Genomic DNA, 19,002 nt, shown 5'->3' on the forward strand with positions numbered 1-19,002 from the left:
AAACCGAATTTTTCTCAACGTTATGCAGTATTCAGAATTTTAGGGGTGATCAAAAAGTTGTGATGAACCGCACAAAGTTTCGTAGCTTTCTGTGAGAAAGACAACGACTCCCACTTGTATGACCGCATCGCAACGAAGTTCAAGACGCTGCATTGCGCATTAGCGGCAGTTGGCTTCGGAAGAGTATGATCTTGATATTGTTTCACTTACATAACAATGGAATGTAACGTATTTGATGATTAAAATTTGCGCCCCCGGGTGGGCTCGAACCACCAACCTTTCGGTTAACAGCCGAACGCGCTAGCCGATTGCGCCACGGAGGCGGCGTGAACGGAATGTTCTGTAGTGATGTTAAGAAGTAGTAGCATAGGCTTGGGTTCTTTTGGCACTTGTCCAGTAAATGTGTATACGGTACCACGTACACAATCATTATGTGGAATGGCGTATGACAGCTATCATATCTGCGCGGCACGGGCTCTTGCCATCCAAACGGCACACAGCAGCCGTAAAGTTGCCGGGCGCTCCCACTGCAGTGGACGGCTGCCATCCCGTTAGCACAGTCACGTATGGAGTAGTGGCTTACAATGACGCCATCGCACCTTCCACGCACGGCACAGCAGTCTTCGAGGCAACAACAGCGTGATTATCAGTAAATTCGTTCTGAGGTTATTTGTCAATCTTTTTGTTTTCGCAACTTCTTCGCGTAGGGCTACGTAAGGTTTGGTAAACATTGGTGATTAAATTCTTTAGTGGCTGAAAGGCCGGTTCTGTAGGACAAAACGCTAGAAAATACACAGAAAAGCGTGGATGTATGCAAGGAATTGGGTGAATCATTTCAAAACATAAGCGACAAGGGAAAAGGTGAACACGATAAGTAAGCTGTTCAGTCACTTAAATAGGGCAGTGGATATTGCTTCTCGACTGGCAACAGAATCACAGGGATATTTCCGTGGGCGTCCTCGGCCACGCAAGGTGATTCTTCATATGTAACAGTTCAGGAATAATCAAGGAGAAATAAAACTGTGTTGTGTATTTAGAAACACTGAGTATTACATGGGCTATATATGACGTCGTGAATTAAAAACAACTCGTTTAAACTACAATGTTTATAAAATTACGAAAATGTGATGTTTTACTTTGTTTCTCGTAATCAGTTTTACGGAAAACCTGTAAACGGCAAAAAACTCTGTTTATCATACAGTTTGATTCTATTAGATAATCTAAAATCAACTACGAATTTAGAGACTTTTCCGACATCTACCGACCAGCACCAGGAGCACACACAATTTAAAACATAGTAGTCTCCTAGTACGGATCATTACCCACCTGCCTGCTAACACAGATCTGATGCAACAGATTTACTGTTACTTCAAGAGTTCTAAAAGTTTCCATAAGTATTATAGGAAATGATGTGAGAATGGAGGCAACGCCGGTATGTCCTGCTGGGTGACTGTATGCAGACACTAGTACATTACTGCAAGATTGTGGTGATACCCGGTGGAAGTCTTTTCTCTTCATTAGCAATTGACAGAGCGCTGATAACATCGCCGTAGAGTGCCCGTAAGCTCCAAACACACACTTGCGATTCATAAGGATAAGGGAAACACTATATAGAAATAAGATTCACTACCTGTTAACAACATTAATAATCAAAAAGATAAACCATATCTAGAGGGCAAGAACTTCATTGATTTACTTCAGTTTCTTGCTAAAATTACTGCTCATCGTATGGTTGTTCAGAATCACACACAAAACCAACAATTATATTACGCACACCATGATGCCAACATTGAAAACAAGATAACTGCAAATCTTTTGAAGTTACACCGCTGCTCCAAGTAACCCCATTTTACATTACTGTTTTATACATAGTATTCAAAAGAACAAAAACTGTATTTATCATACAGTTTGAGCCTATTAGAAAATCTAAAATCAACCATGAAAGATCTGCACACGTAACGTCATTCAAATGGTTCAATTGGCTCTAAGCACTATCGGACTTAACATCTGAGGTCATCAGTCCCCTAAACTTAGAACTACTTAAACATAACTAACCTAAGGACATCACACACATCCATGCCTGAGGCAGGATTCGAACCTGCGACCGTAGCAACCGCGTGGTTCCGGACTGATGCGCCTAGAACCGCTCGGCCACCGCGGCGTAACGTCATTGGCTAATGTATATACAAAGATGCAACTTCCTCACCAAATATGTAGAACACATCCCGTGATTTTTTTTTTAACGGAATGAACCAAAATTCAACCACTGAACAATACGTATAACAAGCAGAAATATACTAAGTCATGCATACAATCACCTCAGTACATTTCGGTGTTTCCTTCGTTCTCACATCCTTTGTTATAACACGTGTGGAATTCTCCGGACTCCTGCAGTAATAGTGAATCTTTTGTTTTAGATCAGTGTCAGGAGGCACGGTGTTTGAAGTCTGTAAATTAATTATCAGTGCAGGGGAACACACTGTATAATGTTTTAAATGTTTTCGCATCCTGGTTCAGATCGGTAGATGTGGGTAAAATTCTCTAACTGTGAGAAATAAAGCAAAACTTCACATTTTCGTCATTTTGATTGTCCTTTTATAAACGATTTTTTTCTTTCAAGCTTATCATGTCATGTATAGTCAGTGCAACACCAAACAGTTTAGTTTCTCCGTGAGTATTTCTGAATTATTAAATATAATGAATCAGCCTCCGTGGGCGAGGGGTCGCACAAAGTGGAAATATCCATGTAACGCTCTTGCCACCCGAGTGACATTATCCACAGCATTTAACCCTTAACTCACGAGGTGACTTTTTCCTACAACGTATGCTAAGAAGTAGGGGCTCTGGCACCCCTACGTTTAACTCGAGATTTAAGGCACAAATCATTTGAAGTTTCAAATTTGTTACGCAACATTTACTTTTACAATTACTTAAGTGTTGTTTAAATGCTCCTTGTTTATTTTACTGCACTAAATAAAGTCTGCAGCATTTTACTATTTACCACACAATATCACATAGTTTCGTGCGTTTTTTTTTTTCCTAATAGTACACACAAATGAACTGTTAGATAACTGAATTTTACATTCTGAAAGATTGTACTACCTGTGTAGTAAGTAAATTTCCACATAAAACTAAATTCCAGGGTAAAAATTTGTACATAAAAATTCCGCTCTATCGGTACAAACAGAAAGTCTGCAAAATTGACGTTCATTGCTGGGATCTAAAATGTTCTCATCGCCACAAAGAACACATTTGATTTTACTGGTGAAACAGATAGATCCCTCGACAGCAAAAAATTATAGGGCTGGCAGTTTAAGGAGGGTTAGGAGAACATAGAAGCATTCCGTCACAACTGACCACAGAGGGCGAGTTCGAAAATCTTAACGCTGTCTGAGAGACCATACCTCGTGTGTTATGGTTTGAAGAGGTTCTGTCGTAACATTTTCAGAAATGTGTTTGGGTTGAATGGATTAGTAACAATTTTTTCAGAAATTATATATTTTCAAAAAATAGTCAGTTTACAGAAAAGCTGAAGTCAAAAAGAATCTCTTATCATGTCCATATTATTTGCTGAAATTCCACCGCGTACTTGTCTAGCTGCCTGCACTCGTTAAAGTCCAATCATCGGTTATGTATGTTACATCCCGGCCGTCTCCGTCAAGCAAAACGTTATGCAAAACGACACACGATTCTACAATATTTATAGAAAAATCACGATCCAAGTTCAAAGATGTTAGAAAAATCTCCATTTATTGCTCAATATCAAACATAAATAAATGAATAAATTACTTTTAAATCATGTATTTCTTTATGCCTCTGATCCTGCAATAGTAAACTTACCTAGTAAAATGATGATGTGCCGAGTACAAATTATTAAGACCTTGCAGTATGCTGAAATAATATTTTTGTTTCATTTATCTGATAGCGAGAGGCAACATTTGTAGACGTACAGGCCGAATAATTTTCGTGAAGAACATGTTCTTGCGCTGTAAAGAATCCTTCAGTCACCAATGTAGTTCGTCGAATGTTGGATATACTCATTGCGAACGTAATGGAAGAACGCAGAATCGCTACGGAGCTCCAGAAAATGGGCGCCGAAACACACTCATTCGTTACCTTTTAAATAAAACTGCATGAATCCTCTGTATCCTGTTGCCTCTTTTTTCAAGCGACGATAAACTACTATCATTTGTTCACGTACAATTCTGTTGGGACTGTTCTGAGAGACTGGGAGCGAAATCCGAGCCGCGCCGTTAACACATGCAACCGGATAAACCGGTGCCGTTGTCGCTTTACGCATCGGTTGAATTATTCATTCACTGTCCAGAGTGAAACCAGTCTGTGGAAGCAGTTGAATGAAAGCAGACGATGCTGTCCGACGAATTCACTTCTGAGTGGAAACATTCGATCGAGCGCTGCTAAACCATCGTAGTTGATTGCACTGTGTTATCGCCTGTCGTCATTATTATTGCCTTACTGATATTTGCTTTTTATTGAATAACTTTTAGTTCAATTTTGCGTTCATTTTTAAAAGTCTGCATTTACTTAATAGTGATCTTCATGTCTACAAAACAACGGAATTAACACAACGGCACATTATAAACAGACTAATTCAGTTGGAGATCTGATATAGTCCAATGACAACATTGTTCGATAAGCGACTAAGTACAGGGCTAATCAAATATTTATAAAAACTCTCAACGATGTTATTTTTGAGGTATTCATTGCGTGATGGTTAGATGGTTGGATAAATTTCTAATTTCTTGATTATCTCTCAACACACGCATTGACTTTTCTGTAACGTTCCCTACGAGGTGGAGTCTCCGGGACCTCTATGTTTAAACCGACATTTGAGGCACAAATCATTTGATATTTTTATGTTATATAATAGTTATTTTTTTAATTAGTTATGTGTTGTTTAAATGCTACTTGTTTATTTTATTGCACTAAATAAAGCCTGCGGCATATTACTGTTTATCACATAAAAATGACATACGTTTGTGTGGTTTCTCAAATAGTACACGTAAACGGACTGTTAGAGAACTGAATTTTACATTCTGAAAAACTATACTAGCTCTGTAGCAAGTAAATTTCCACATCATACTAAATCCCAGGGTTGAAATTCACACATAAAAAACTCCACTCGATAGGTACAAAAATAAAGTCTGCAAAGCTGACATTCATTGCTGGGATCTAATTTTTCCTTTATCACCCCTCAGAACCCATTTGACTTTAACTAACACTTTTAAGCACTTTATTGGAGCAACAGGCAGATTCCCATTACTTTTCTCCTGAAGTCCTTCCCATGGATAATGCTTTTGTTCGAAAGCAGAACGGTGCCCACTGGCTATTGTGAATCGCATTTTTCATCTATTACTCGATCTACATCACTGACCCCTTCCTCCATCCATTTTCTAAGTAATTCATCAAAGTCGGGAAAGTTAAAACAGACACGTTCCTAACAATACATTTTGTACAGGGTGCGGCACGTAAAACCGACCCGTCGTACGCAGCAATAATGTACCAGTGCATGCGCCGCGTCAATTATAACGGAAAAAGCGAAGCAGTCGCGCACGAATTAACTATTTCCTCTGATGTACGGACACTGCGCGGAATCTTGTTGTTGTGTAAGGCAGCTGCAGCCGCAGCCAGTGAAGCTTGTAGAAACCAGTCGAGAAAAAGGCCTCGTTGTGTAAAACCGGGTTAGTGTGAGTGTGTGATACTGCCGTATTCGTTACCCTTACAGACTGCCATTGTTGAAGCGTTCATTCGCACTGGATCTTTTGTGAAAATAAAGAATTTCTTTCAGGAGAAATTTCCAGAACGTTCTGTGCTAGCAAAAAGCATTATACAGGAACTGATTGAAAAATGGCGGCGTACAGGATCCGAGAAAGAAATGGTTCAAATGGCTCTGAGCACTATGGGACTTAACAGCTATGGTCATCAGTCCCCTAGAACATAGAACTACTTAAACCTAACTAACCTAAGGACATACAACAACACCCAGTCATCACGAGGCAGAGAGAATCCCTGACCCCGCCGGGAATCAAACCCGGGACCCCGGGCGCAGGAAGCGAGAACGCTACCGTACGACCACGAGCTGCGGACAAGATCCGTGAAAGATGAAATAGTGAGGGCAGCAGAGGTTCAAGTAGGTAAAAAGCCGAAAGCTAGTAGAAATTCTTGGGTAACGGAAGATATATTGAATGTAATTGATGAAAGTATAAAAATGCAGTAAATGAAGCAGGCAAAAAGGAATATAAACGTCTCAAAAATGATATCAACAGGAAGTGTAAAACCGCTAAGCAGGGATTGCTAGAGGACAAATGTAAGGATGTAGAGGCATATTTCACTAGGAGTAAGATAGATAGTGCCTACAGGAAAATTAAAGAGACCTTTGGAGAAAAGAGAACCACTTGCATGATTATCCAGAGCCCAGATGGAAAACCAGTTCTAAGCAAAGAAGGGGAGGCGGAAAGGTGGAAGGAGTATATGGAGGGTCTATACAAGGGAGATGTACTTGAGGGCAATGTTATGGAAATGGAAAAGGACGTAATTGAAGATGAAATGGGAGATGTGATACTGCGTGAAGAGTTTGACAGAGCACTGAAAGACCTAAGTCGAAACAAGGCCCCGGGAGTATACAACTTTCCATTACAACTACTGATAGCCTTAGGAGAGCCAGTTATGATAAAACTCTACCATCTAGTGAGTAAGATGTATGAGACAGGCGAAATACCCACAGACTTTAAGAAGAATATAACAACTCCAATCCCAAAGAAAGAAGGTGTTGGCAGGTGTAAGAATTACCGAGCTATCAGTTTAATAAGTCATGGCGGCAAAATACTTAAACGAATTCTTTGCAGACGAATGGAAAAACTGGTAGAAGCTGACCTTGGGGAAGATCAGTTTGGTTTCCGTAGAAATGTTGGAACACGTGAGGCAATACTGACCCTACGACTTACATTAGAAGATAGGTTAAGGAAAGGAAAACCTACGTTTCTGGCATATGTAGACTTAGAGAAAGCTTTTGACAAGGTTGACTGAAATACTCTCTTTCAAATTCTGAAGGTGGCAGGGGTCAAATACAGGGAGCGAAAGGCTATTTACAATTTGTACAGTAACCAGATGGCAGTTATAAGAATCGAGGGGCATGAAAGGGAAGCAACGGTTCGGAAGGGAGTGAGATAGTGTTGTTATTCAATATGTTTACTGAGGAAGCAGTAAAGGAAACAAAAGAAAAATTTGGAAAAGAAATAAAAACTGAGGTTTGCCGATGATATTGTAATTCTGTCAGAGACAGCAAAGGACCTGGAAGACCAGTTGAACGGAATGGACAGTGTCTTGAAAGGCAGATATAAAATGAACATCAATAAAGGCAAAACAATGATAATGGAATGTAGTCTAATTAAATCAGGTGATGCTAATGGAGTTAGATTATGAAACAAGACACTTAAAGTAGTAGATGAGTTCTGCTATTTGGGGAGCAAAATAACTGATGATTGTCGAAGTAGAGAGGACATAAAATGTAGACTAGCAATGGCAAGAAAAATACTTGTATGGAGCGGTGCCATGTATGGATGTGAAACATGGACGATAAATAGTTTAGACAAGAAGAGAATAGAAGCTTTCGAAATGTGGTGCTACAGAAGAATGCTCAAGATTAGATGGGTAGATCACGTAACTAATGAGAAGGCACTGAATAGAATCGGGGAGAAAACGAATTTGTGGGACAACTTTACTAGAATAAGGGAGCTGTTAGTAGGCCATGTTCTGCGGCATCAATGGATCACCAATGTAGTGATGGAGGGAAGCGTGGAGGGTAAAAATCGTAGAGGGAGACCAAGAGATGAATACACTAAGCAGATTCAGAAGGATGTAGGTTGCAGTAGTTACTCGGAGTTGAAGAAGCTTCCACAAGATGAGTAGCATGGAGAGCTGAATCAAAATAGTCTCTGGACTGAAGACCACAACAACTACATAGGATCGGTTCAAAATGTTCCCAGGAACAGACCACCACCTGTCTGCACATCTGAATTAAAGAGGCAGGTGCAGAAGATAATGGCGAGAAGCCCTCGCAAGTCAATTAGGAGAGTGAGCAAACAGGTTCATGTGACTGAGAGTAGTTGCAAACGTGGCTTAAGGTGACAGAAGTTAAAACTGTACCGCATAAGTGTTGTCCGAGAACTGAAGGAGCTTGACTTACAGAAGAGAGTGCATTTCTGTTCATGACTGTTGAGAAATGTTGCCAGTGCTGTCTTGGACCCACTAGGGCTCATCATGAGTGACGAGGCGTGGATCCATCGGTCTGGGTACATAAACACCCAAAGCAACCGATATTGATCGACAGAAAATCCACACGTGATCCACCAGGTCCCCTTCCATGACGAGAAGATTGGAGTTTGGTGTGCCATTTTCTCCACACGCTTTGTGGGTCCAATATTCTTTGAGACGACAATAAACAGTGACGTTTATTTGGGAATCCTGGACGAGTTTTTTCAAACTTGACAGAAGAGGAGCGTCAGTTATGTTACTTTCAGCAGGACGCTACAACATGTCACACATCAGCATCATTATTATCCCGTGTCCACGAAGTTTTTACACTAGAGAGGACAATCGGCAATGGCTTGTGACCTCTTCGGTCGCTAGGCCTGTTCGGTTGTGACTTTTACTTGTGGGACTGTTAAAGGGAAGAGTATACGTAACGAATCCACACACAAGTGAAGATCTCAAGACGAGCATCCAGGATGTCATCAACACCACCAAGATACAAGAACTGACAAAGGTATATATGAATCCCCTCAAGCATGCTCACATGTGTGCTAAAGTGGACGGCGGACGCTTTCAGCACCTACTGTGAAGGTGAGTATCATATTAAATACATTACATGTTATTTTATGTTCATGTTTTGACTCTACGTGCTGCACCCTAATACTACACGGTTCCGCACTGACGAAAACAGGTATATAGTTCACGAGGCGTGGTCCAGAGACCCTAACACCTGACAGTAACACGTGTCAGCAACAAACAAACAAGTGACCTTCGAGAGTGACTGTGAAAATTTTCGCGCTGTCTACGAAACCACACCTCGTGAGTTAAGGCTTATTTATTGTAAACGTGCACAACAGATGCAATGAATTACAGAAAGAATCATTTTCGGTGGCAGCACCCATTATAATTTCTTACAGGGAGTGAGTGTTTCCACCTTACAATAACGGCATTTTTCATTTTCCATCACATGAATTGAGCCACGTGATCGCCATCGATAACTACGTCACTGGAAAGAGTGATACATCAAGAAACATAATACTTGAAACAAACCATATTCAGTAAGCAGAGCTCTAAAATAGTGCAACACCCCACCCGTCTCTTAGCTGGTTTTGGCGTGTGTTCACCCCAACTAATTGACTAACAGATCAACAGAGAGTGCAAAACTGCCGCAATATCATATAACACAAAAGGTAATATGGCCCTGTGACTCCTGACTGAACTGCGGTGGCAGTGTTGTCATTAATTTATTCAGAATTGATCACTTTTAATTAAAAAGGGGTGCACATTGATGTTATATTCAGCTATTGAACACCAGATGCAAATGTTGAACATAAAATTAATTAAGAAAATGACTTGGGATTTCAACTACTTGATTGAAAACAGATGCAGTCGATTAGCACAAATTTATTTTAACTCCCGACCTTCAATCATCACATTAGACTCTCCTGCCAGGCAGAGGTAATAAATTGTGTTTTCGTGGAGTAAAGCGCGATAACTCAAAAGTAATTCTTATCGACTGACCCAGGCGTAATGCGAAGTGCGAGAAGAATTCTACAATACACGGCCCATGAAACCCTCGTGGAAACTTTGCCGACGTGATCCAACAAATTAATCAGTGGCCGGAGCAGGCGCAATATCACCGAATACAGCGTGGTGGAGCGGCGTCGATGTGTGGACGTCGGTCGACCTCGTGGTGCTGCAAGACTGCGCTCGTCTATTCACTCCTAGCTATCTTGCTCAGTACATAGCTGAACCAAAACTTTCTATCTCCAAGCTCAATAGTTGCATTTGCAAAGTCCTGAACTGCAGAGATGCTCACTCTTTCTCAGGCAAGCTGAGTAAAGAACGCCACATCCGCACTCTAGGCAAGCTGGGAATGGAAGACCTCTACGGAGACTTCTCACAGTCCACTCTTCGCCTCAGTTTCCTCTCCAGCAAAATCACTTACGCCAATTGCAGCGCAAGTCGCGTTAATTTTGCGTCGCTTCCCAGCGCCGACCAATGCCTGGTCTGGGAAGTGAACAAATTCCCACAAAATTTCCCTTCTTCTCAACTTCTGCTATGTAGCTCCTCCCAGGCCACCCATCAAGGTTAGCGTCTGCACAAACACCAAGTTTTCCGGAATTCTGATTCCCAGGAGAGTACGTCAAATTCCTCGGTCCTACGTTGCCATCGGAGGCCGGCGTATTTCATGCTGTCGCTCTTCACCTGATTTACTTCAGGCTCTGCGGACCGTGAGTTAACCGTGAAGTTGCTGTAGTCACGAACACGCATATTTTGACTTCTGTTGACCGCTCCACCGTAGCTTTGCGCGGCTTTCTCGCATGTTTCACTGTAAACGGGACGACGCACATTTATCAACAGGCGTGAAGTTCTCCGTCTGTTTCCCCGGTACATCAGCATGGGGTCGGGGTCAACCACCCATGCTGTCAATCATCTTAAGGCGGCTGGAGGCCGCGCCGCATTACCGATTTTTCAGAACTTGAGCCACCCTAAGCTGCCTATTGTCGCTTCCCTTCGCCGCTCCCCAGCCGGTCACGGTCAGTTCTAAATACTTCCCTCGGGTAAACTAGCGTCCAGTAAATCGACTCGTTTCCACAAAGTTTTCATGTCGTGTGAATTACTTTAAAACCATCACCCGACATTAATTATTCCACTACATCCATACTATACCCTCTGCAAGATGCATTGTGCCTTGTCAGTCATTTTGTTCAGCCCTACTGTTCGCTCAACTTGTGTTAGGTGATCTTTAATGACTTCATGTAAGGGACATAGTTCTTGCCATCTTACAATAGAAAATAGAAAATAGAAGCAACAGCAGCAGATTTAGAATGAAATTTTCACTCTACAGCGGAGTGTGCGCTGATATGAAACTTCTTGGCAGATTAAAACTGTGTGCTGGACCGAGACTAGAACTCGGAAACTAGGTCTCGAGTTTGAGTCTCGGTCCGGCACACAGTTTTAATCTGCAAGGAAGTTTCAGCAGCAGATTTGTTTGCATAATGTTTTTTCAGACGAATTTTCATTATCAACTACCGAAAATAAGAATCAAGACAGAACTATTAAATGTGGCAGCCTTATGTATCATCTTACCTTTCGTTGTCCCACTAACACACTTCACCAAACTCACTTACGAAACAATTAGCTAGTGCATCTCTTCTTCTTCTGCTGACACATTTCTTACCCTTTCACACAAATTCGTGGCAGACTTAAATTCTTTGATAGTAAATGCGTCTTCGAGACGTTTTGAAGCAGTTTAAAACGTCGAAATAACATGATGTTCCCAATAATTTTTGGATACTTTCCTCCTTTTCAAAATCTTGCAACCCAACTTTCAGACGACTACTGCACATTCTCGAGCACCCAGCTGAAAAAAATAAATCTACCTACACGGCCACCTTGCAGCTACGTAGTGAATATCTTTCTAAGCAAATTTGTCGCTGGACAGTGTGTTTTTTCTCCACTATTTATATTGTCATTTAGTCGCAAGTCAAGTTGTTATCAGGTCATCTTTACATATATTATTTCTTTAAACGTTAATTCATTATGTTATTCATTAAGCATCGTTCTTTGACTCATTACAGGACACTCACACAGAATATATGTTCCTGATGTGGCGTTTCATGAATCTTACTCTAGTGTGAAGGTTTAAATTTTTGTATGTTATCAGCTGCTTCTTTCTGCACATAACCCTGTCATATTTTGCAGTTCTGGCTACTACGTCTTTCTTACTCTTCCTGTTTTGCTTTTGAACACGGTACAAACCTATTGAAGAGCCCCTCGTCCCTTCCCGCATGTCTACCTGCAGAAGTACCATTACTTTAGCACACGCTCCATCTCATTAAGCTTTCAGCGAACATTGCAGTATTATTGGTGAATTATGGTATGCTGTTTGCCTGTCCATGACAAACAACTACCAATCGCTTTGTTTCCCTCATTACTTTTTTAGTGCAAAAACTAAACGTAAATGGTAACAACGAGCAATAACTGCTTACATCTTACCTAATTTTACCATACAATTAGTGCTGACTATTCCAAACTGCTTCGTATAAGGAGAATGGATTAAGCTCCTATACCTCTCGTTTAGGAGTATCCAACCTTTTAGCTTATCTTGGCCACACTGATAGAAGACGAGCAATTTTGGACTACACGGAATATACAGGGTGTTCCAAAAAGAATGACCCGTTTTAACTTGTAATAACATTGAGACAAATGTCAGTAGGTAACTGAAACGGCGCTAGATGTAGTCAGCATGGTCTAGAGTTTCAGAAGAACCCTCTAGATGTCGCTACGAGCGCAGTTTCCTCAATGCCAACGTGCCTCGACGTTAGATAGGGCGTCGCGAGACCAGGCTTTACACTCTTGGCCTCCTTGATCCTCTTACTTAACACCATGTGATTTCTTCCTGTGGGGATATGTTAAACAATGTGTTTCCGTTCCTCCATTACCTCGTGACATTGATGAACTAAGAACCAGAATATCAGCTGCTGTAGCTTCAGTGACAGTGGCACCTTACGCTCAGTTTGGGATGAATTCGGCTATCGGCTAGATGTCGTCCGTGCAGCCAATGGAGGACATATTGAACATTTATGATGGATTTTGATAAACTTCTATCTTTTTTGAGTAATTTAGTGTGCAATTTGTTGGTGTTAAGCCCTTCTTCCCAATAAACAATTCTATTTAAAATCAGATCATTCTTTTTGGGACCCCCTGTACTTAACACTGACAAGAACCACCGAGAAGAGAAAAAAAAAGAGGTGGCAGGGGACTATCGAATATATATGTGGTTAACTCATGTCACCACGTGGGAGAGTTTCAAATTGTAGATGTTCAGTTTATTATAACTGTACTGATCGTAGGATGAAGACTCACTTCTTGGGCCGCACTGATACTTGCTTTGGACCGCATGCATCCTGTGGGCCGCGGGTTGGACACCCCTGCTCTAGTTGACATCACTCCACCTAGTAATGGAAAACGTTTCATTTCATTCCACATTACCGAAAGCCTTCTTCAAATATATGAATGCAATAAACTGCTGGTGAATCTTCCGAGACGTTGAAAGGTGGCTACACTGAGCCACTGTGCCAGAGATTGCGCCAAAGAGTATTATTCTGCCGCCTCCACAGTGCTTGGAGAGAACTCGTAGAAGTCAGTGCTTGTCCAGAGCTCGTAGTAGAGTGCCTATTAAGAACTCGTAGCAGAGAGTGTTTGTTGAGATGTGCTAGTAGGCAGTGCTTGCTGAGATGTGATACTGAAGAGTCTTGTTGAGATGTGGTAGTAGAGAGTCGGTGTAGAGATATATTGTAAGGATTAGAGTGATTTTCATCAATATAAATGAGGTAACAAACTCCGTTTCTTTTTATTTCAGTGTCCTAAATAATGCGTCATTACAGGTTCAGTCAACAAAGCATCTGGCGTGTGTTCTTGTATTAGAGTTTAATTCTGCTTTCCTTGCGCAATTATAGTATTTGTAATTTTCTTTTATCACGTCAGTAAAATTGGTATTTAAAAATTCTTGTCTTGTTGAAGAAGAACCGTGCCAGATGTGCGTTGAGTCATACTTCCACATACAGAACAGTTATACTTGTGCTTTGGTTTCGTAGGTTTCATAGTTGCTGGGTACTTAATTAATTAACTGTGTTAACGAAAATTTTCATTTCATTCTTTGTTGTTGTTCTTTGCAGTCAGATAGCGTAATAATACTAGTCAGGGCCAACCGTTTACGAAACAGCGTAATCGGACATACGAAAAATAAAAAGTATTTTCAAATTTATTTAATTAAGCCCCCATGCACGGGCTTAATTAAATAAAATGCAAATATTTTTAGTAGCTGTATGTCCGTTTACGCTGTTTCGTAAACGTTTGGCCCTGACTAGTATTATTACGCTATCTGACTGCAAAGAACAACAACAAAGAATGAAATGAAAATTTATTTTTAGTAGCTGTATGTCCGATTACGCTGTTTCGTAAACGGTTGGCCCTGACTAGTATCATTACGCTATCTGACTGCAAAGAACAACAACAAAGAATGAAATGAAAATTTTCGTTAACACAATTAATTAATTAAGTCCCCAGCAACTATGAAACCTAATACTAGTCAGGGCCAACCGTTTACGAAACAGCGTAATCGGACATACAGCTACTAAAAATATTTGCATTTTATTTAATTAAGCCCCCACGCACGTGGCGACCCTGCCAGGATTGTCCCTTGGAATTCTTCTGATTGTAAAAATAGTAGACGGTAGTATTGTTGTAGTAATTTGTAGTTAGTAATTGTAGTCTATTTTGCATGTGTAGATTTGGTAATTGTCATTCTTCAAATGGTATTTTTTCTCAGAATTTGATTTGTTGTCTTGTATACGCGTTAGACAATCTAGTGCAATTATTTCAGTTGTTCGTTAATCGTGTTTGAAGGAAACTTTTCATGTAAATGGTATTGTTGGAGATAAAGAGTCATTGTATGTAATTTTCGTACAGTGACGAATTTTTTATGTTTTGTAAATGATTATGCGATCAATGAAAAAGGCGAAAATGATGAATAGTGAGAATGACGAAATTGTTGACATGGCGAACTCGCCAACACAGGACAACAGTATGATGAATAATGGAGTTGAAAACAATGTAATAAGTCGGGAAAATAGTCCGGAACCATTTCAAAATTTTTCTCAATCAGAAAATTCACAGAATACGAGATTAACGATAGAAGATTCTGGAATAGTATCGAACACAGATAACTTTACAGCTATGACGAAGGAAACTGGTTTTGCGGGAAATGTTAGGGGCGAAAAGAATTTAGAACAAGTTAGTACGGAGCAGTTGATGAGTGCAATATTAAATTTGGGAACACGGTTAGACCCACAAATAGGAACAATTAAAACTGAGATGGGAACAATGGGATCACAAATAGGAACAATTAAAACAGAGATGGGAACTTTGGGATCTGAATTAAAAACTGATATGGGAACAATGGAAGCACAGTTTCGATCTGAATTAAAAACACAGATGGAAACAATGGAAACACGGTTAGACTCACGAATAGGGACATGTTTCAAAAATATGAAAGATGAGTTAAAGAAAGAAATCAGAGAAGAAGTACGACCGATTTTGAATTCTCACAATAATAGATTAATTGCAGTAGAGATTAGACAAAGGGAACAGGATAGAGAACAGGAAGAAAGAGATTGCGTGATAGTACAAAAATTTTCAGAGTTAAATTTACAACGTGCACACGATAAGAAAGAAATATTTGAGAGAGTCAAGGAATCCGTACCAAATGACAGAATAAATAATCTAACACAACAATATGAACAGTTAACTACCAAATGTGTCAATACTGAAACCCGAGTCGCGACACTTACGGAAGACGTAAATAAACAGAAAGAAAAAATAGGTGATTTAGCGGAAAGAGTTGAGGAGATATCAGATAAATTGACAAATCTTAGTTTACATGGGGACAGAGATTCGGATGATACAGCTCCATTACCATTCGCAGAAACTGAAGAGTACCAGAACATAAATAAACATGTTGAAAATCAGGGAAAATTTAACGAGCGCGTTAAAAGGGAAGTTGAGGCATTACGAAAGCAAGTCAAACAGATCGAAGGCGAAATTGTAGGAAAATACAGCAAAAGAAATTTGGAATCACAGATATCAGAGGGGTTTGAAGAAAATAATTTGTTTCATTTACGGGATGCAACAAGAGAGCGCCAGGCGCGCGAACTTGACAATAATCGTCATTGGGACTGGGACAGACGCGGTAGGTCTTATTCGCCACGAGGCGAAAATTTTGACTATAAACACTTTTTGACTGTTCGGAAATTTAAGATCTTCCGCAACTCTAAGAATGACATACATCCATGTGCATGGTTAGATCAATTTATGTACGCACTTCCACCAAATTGGCCACTAAGTCACAAACTGGAATTTATGTGTGGATATTTAGAAAACGAACCGGCGACGCGGATGCGCGCGCTCATTAGAGATTGCAATAATCTAAATGATTTTTATCATGCATTTCTATCGGCATATTGGTCCGAAAACACACAAGACAGAGTCAAACATAGTCTGATTATGCAGCGTAATTTTAAACAGTCTGAGTTCCGCGCGCCGGCAGAGTACTTTGAAGACATGATTCGAAAGAATCAGTTCCTGTCCAACCCTTATAGCCCGACTGAATTAATTCGCATTTGTTTAACTAAGATGCCAGAATCCATAAGACAAATTGCTTTGGCCGGAAGATGTAAAGACGACATTGAGACTTTTAAGACTTTGTTGCAAGAACTTGAGTATGACAACGACGACGGGACTTCTTGTAACTTTTTCAGTAACAGTATTTACAATAGATTTTCAGAGAAAAGAGATAGTGATCGGAACGGGCGTTATATGAGTAACTTTGAGAATGACAGACGTAACAGACAGGACAATAGATACCAGCCTTATGACAATAACAGACGTTCTATCAGAAATTACACAAACAATTATAATAACGGTAATCCGTACCGGAATGATCAATCATACGGAAACAGTAATCGGTATCATCAGGACAGAAATTATTCATACAGTAATAGAAATTCTTACTACAGAAATAACCAGGGTAGTAGATACAACAATAATTTCAGAAGTGACAGTCGAAATTACACAAGAAGTAGTTATGCAGACAGACAGGAAAACAGAAATTTTAATAACAGACACAGCCAAGAATTTGCATCTAACAGACAGGAAGGACCTAATTGGCATCCTCCACGTGACAGAACTTCAGAGAGACAAGTGCAAATCGTAGAAATTGATCCGCGAAATGACGCGAATACTCAAAGACGTGACGCATACAATCGACAATGACTTGCAGCTTCGGCTTCTGGCAGCAATATAGACGGTTCAGAAAGTAATGACACTACGACTTTACACTACGTACGCCTGGAAGACATGAGAGACATTTTGCTAGACGAAAAGGAAAATAATGTAGACGCATTTTTACACCCTGTTATTGAAGTATGTGTGGGTAAGAATAAGTTCACTGCAGTTTTAGATTCTGGGAGCCCATTGAATGTCATTAGTGAATCAGTTTTTCGTATATGTGAAAGAACTATTGCCTGTCCTGTGTTACCTATTTCTAAAACTACAATTCGAGGTGCTATTTCTGGAAAAATTGTGGAAGTCAAACAACAGACCAACTTAAATTTCATTTGTCAAGGATACGAATTTTCTGCTAATTTTATTATTGTTCCGTTACTCAGTACCCAAATTATATTAGGTATGGAGTTTCTTAACGCACATAAGGCCATTTTGAACTTTAAAGAAGGATGTGTGAATTTGACTGTTGCCGGAATGCCGATATGTTTGAAATTTTTCGAGTGTTTAGCAAGATCTGAATCAGATACAAAATGTTTAAGGTTTCTTACTTCTGATGTTTTCGTTGAGCATTATGACGACAGTGTGTTTATTCATGACAATGACAATAGATACAGAGACGCGATGGATGATATAATTAATAGCGAAGAATTAATTAATGAAAAGGTTAAGAAAGCTGAAGTGCCAGATGACGTTGCAAGAGAAGAGCTGCACCACATTTTGACTTCACATGCTACAGTGTTTAGTCATCACACAGGAACTATACAAGGCTTCCAATATTTATTTAAAGTAAAAGAACACACACCATTTCGCGGGAAAACGTACGCTATTCCTTTGGCTTACAGAGACAAGGTTAAGAATGAACTTCAGTACATGTTAGATCAGGGCATTATTGAGCCTGCAGTCGGTCCTTATACTACCCCATTACACGTTGTTCTTAAAAAGGATGGGTCAATTCGTTTGGTTCTGGATTCCAGACAGATAAATAATATCATCATTCCTGAAACTGACCGTCCACAAAATTTAGATGAACTTCTTCAACATTTTCATGGAATTAAAGTTTTATCCACGATTGATACGCGCGCAAGTTTTTGGCAAATAGAACTCCACCCTGATTGTAGAAAATATACTGCCTTTTTAGCCTTTGGTAACTGTTACCAGTTTCGGAAATTACCGTTTGGACTTACTGTATCTTCAGCAGCATTCATTCGTAGTTTAAATGAAATTTTACCTGTTTATCTTCGTGACAATATTACTTCATATGTTGACGATATTCTTATTGCTAAACATTCTTGGAGTGAGCATAACAAAATTTTGGATTCATTATTAAGTATTTTTGCAAGAGTTGGCATTACAGTGAACTTGGAAAAATCTGAATTTGGACGTTCACAGGTGAAATTTCTCGGTCACATTATTTCTACAGAAGGTATTCTTCCTGATCCAGAAAAACTTGACGCTATTCGTAATTATGCTGTTCCTACCAAAAAACGTGATGTTCGTAGTTTTCTTGGTGTCTGTAATTTTCTTAGACGCTTTGTTAAATTGGACGATTTGGCCACACCTCGTTTATGTGAACTATCCGGAAAGAATTCTAATTGGTGTTGGGATGAGGAAGCTCAGTCAGAATTTGAACAACTTCGTGATGCTTTAGTTGCTGCTCCACTTCTTTCACATCCGGATTTATCTAAAGATTTTTGTTTGGCGACGGACTCATCATACAAAGGCCTAGGTGCACATTTATTTCAAGAGATAGAAGAAAACGGCGTTGTAGTACAAAAGACTATTGCATTTGGAAGTCGTGTTCTTTCTAAATCAGAAAAGAATTATTCGATTACGGAACTTGAAGCTTTAGCTGTTGTATGGGCTTTCACAAAATTTCACACA

The 19,002-nt window shown here is 40.0% G+C and overlaps 1 non-coding gene across 1 annotated transcript; it reads right to left on the minus strand.

The window, feature by feature from the left end:
* Nucleotides 1–249: 249 nt before the first annotated feature.
* Trnan-guu (transfer RNA asparagine (anticodon GUU)) lies at nt 250–323 on the minus strand. The gene has a single exon. It is a non-coding gene; the product is annotated as a tRNA-Asn (tRNA).
* Nucleotides 324–19,002: the final 18,679 nt, after the last annotated feature.

Source organism: Schistocerca serialis, chromosome 1 (assembly GCF_023864345.2).
Source record: "Schistocerca serialis cubense isolate TAMUIC-IGC-003099 chromosome 1, iqSchSeri2.2, whole genome shotgun sequence".
Classification (NCBI taxonomy): Eukaryota; Metazoa; Arthropoda; class Insecta; order Orthoptera; family Acrididae; genus Schistocerca; species Schistocerca serialis.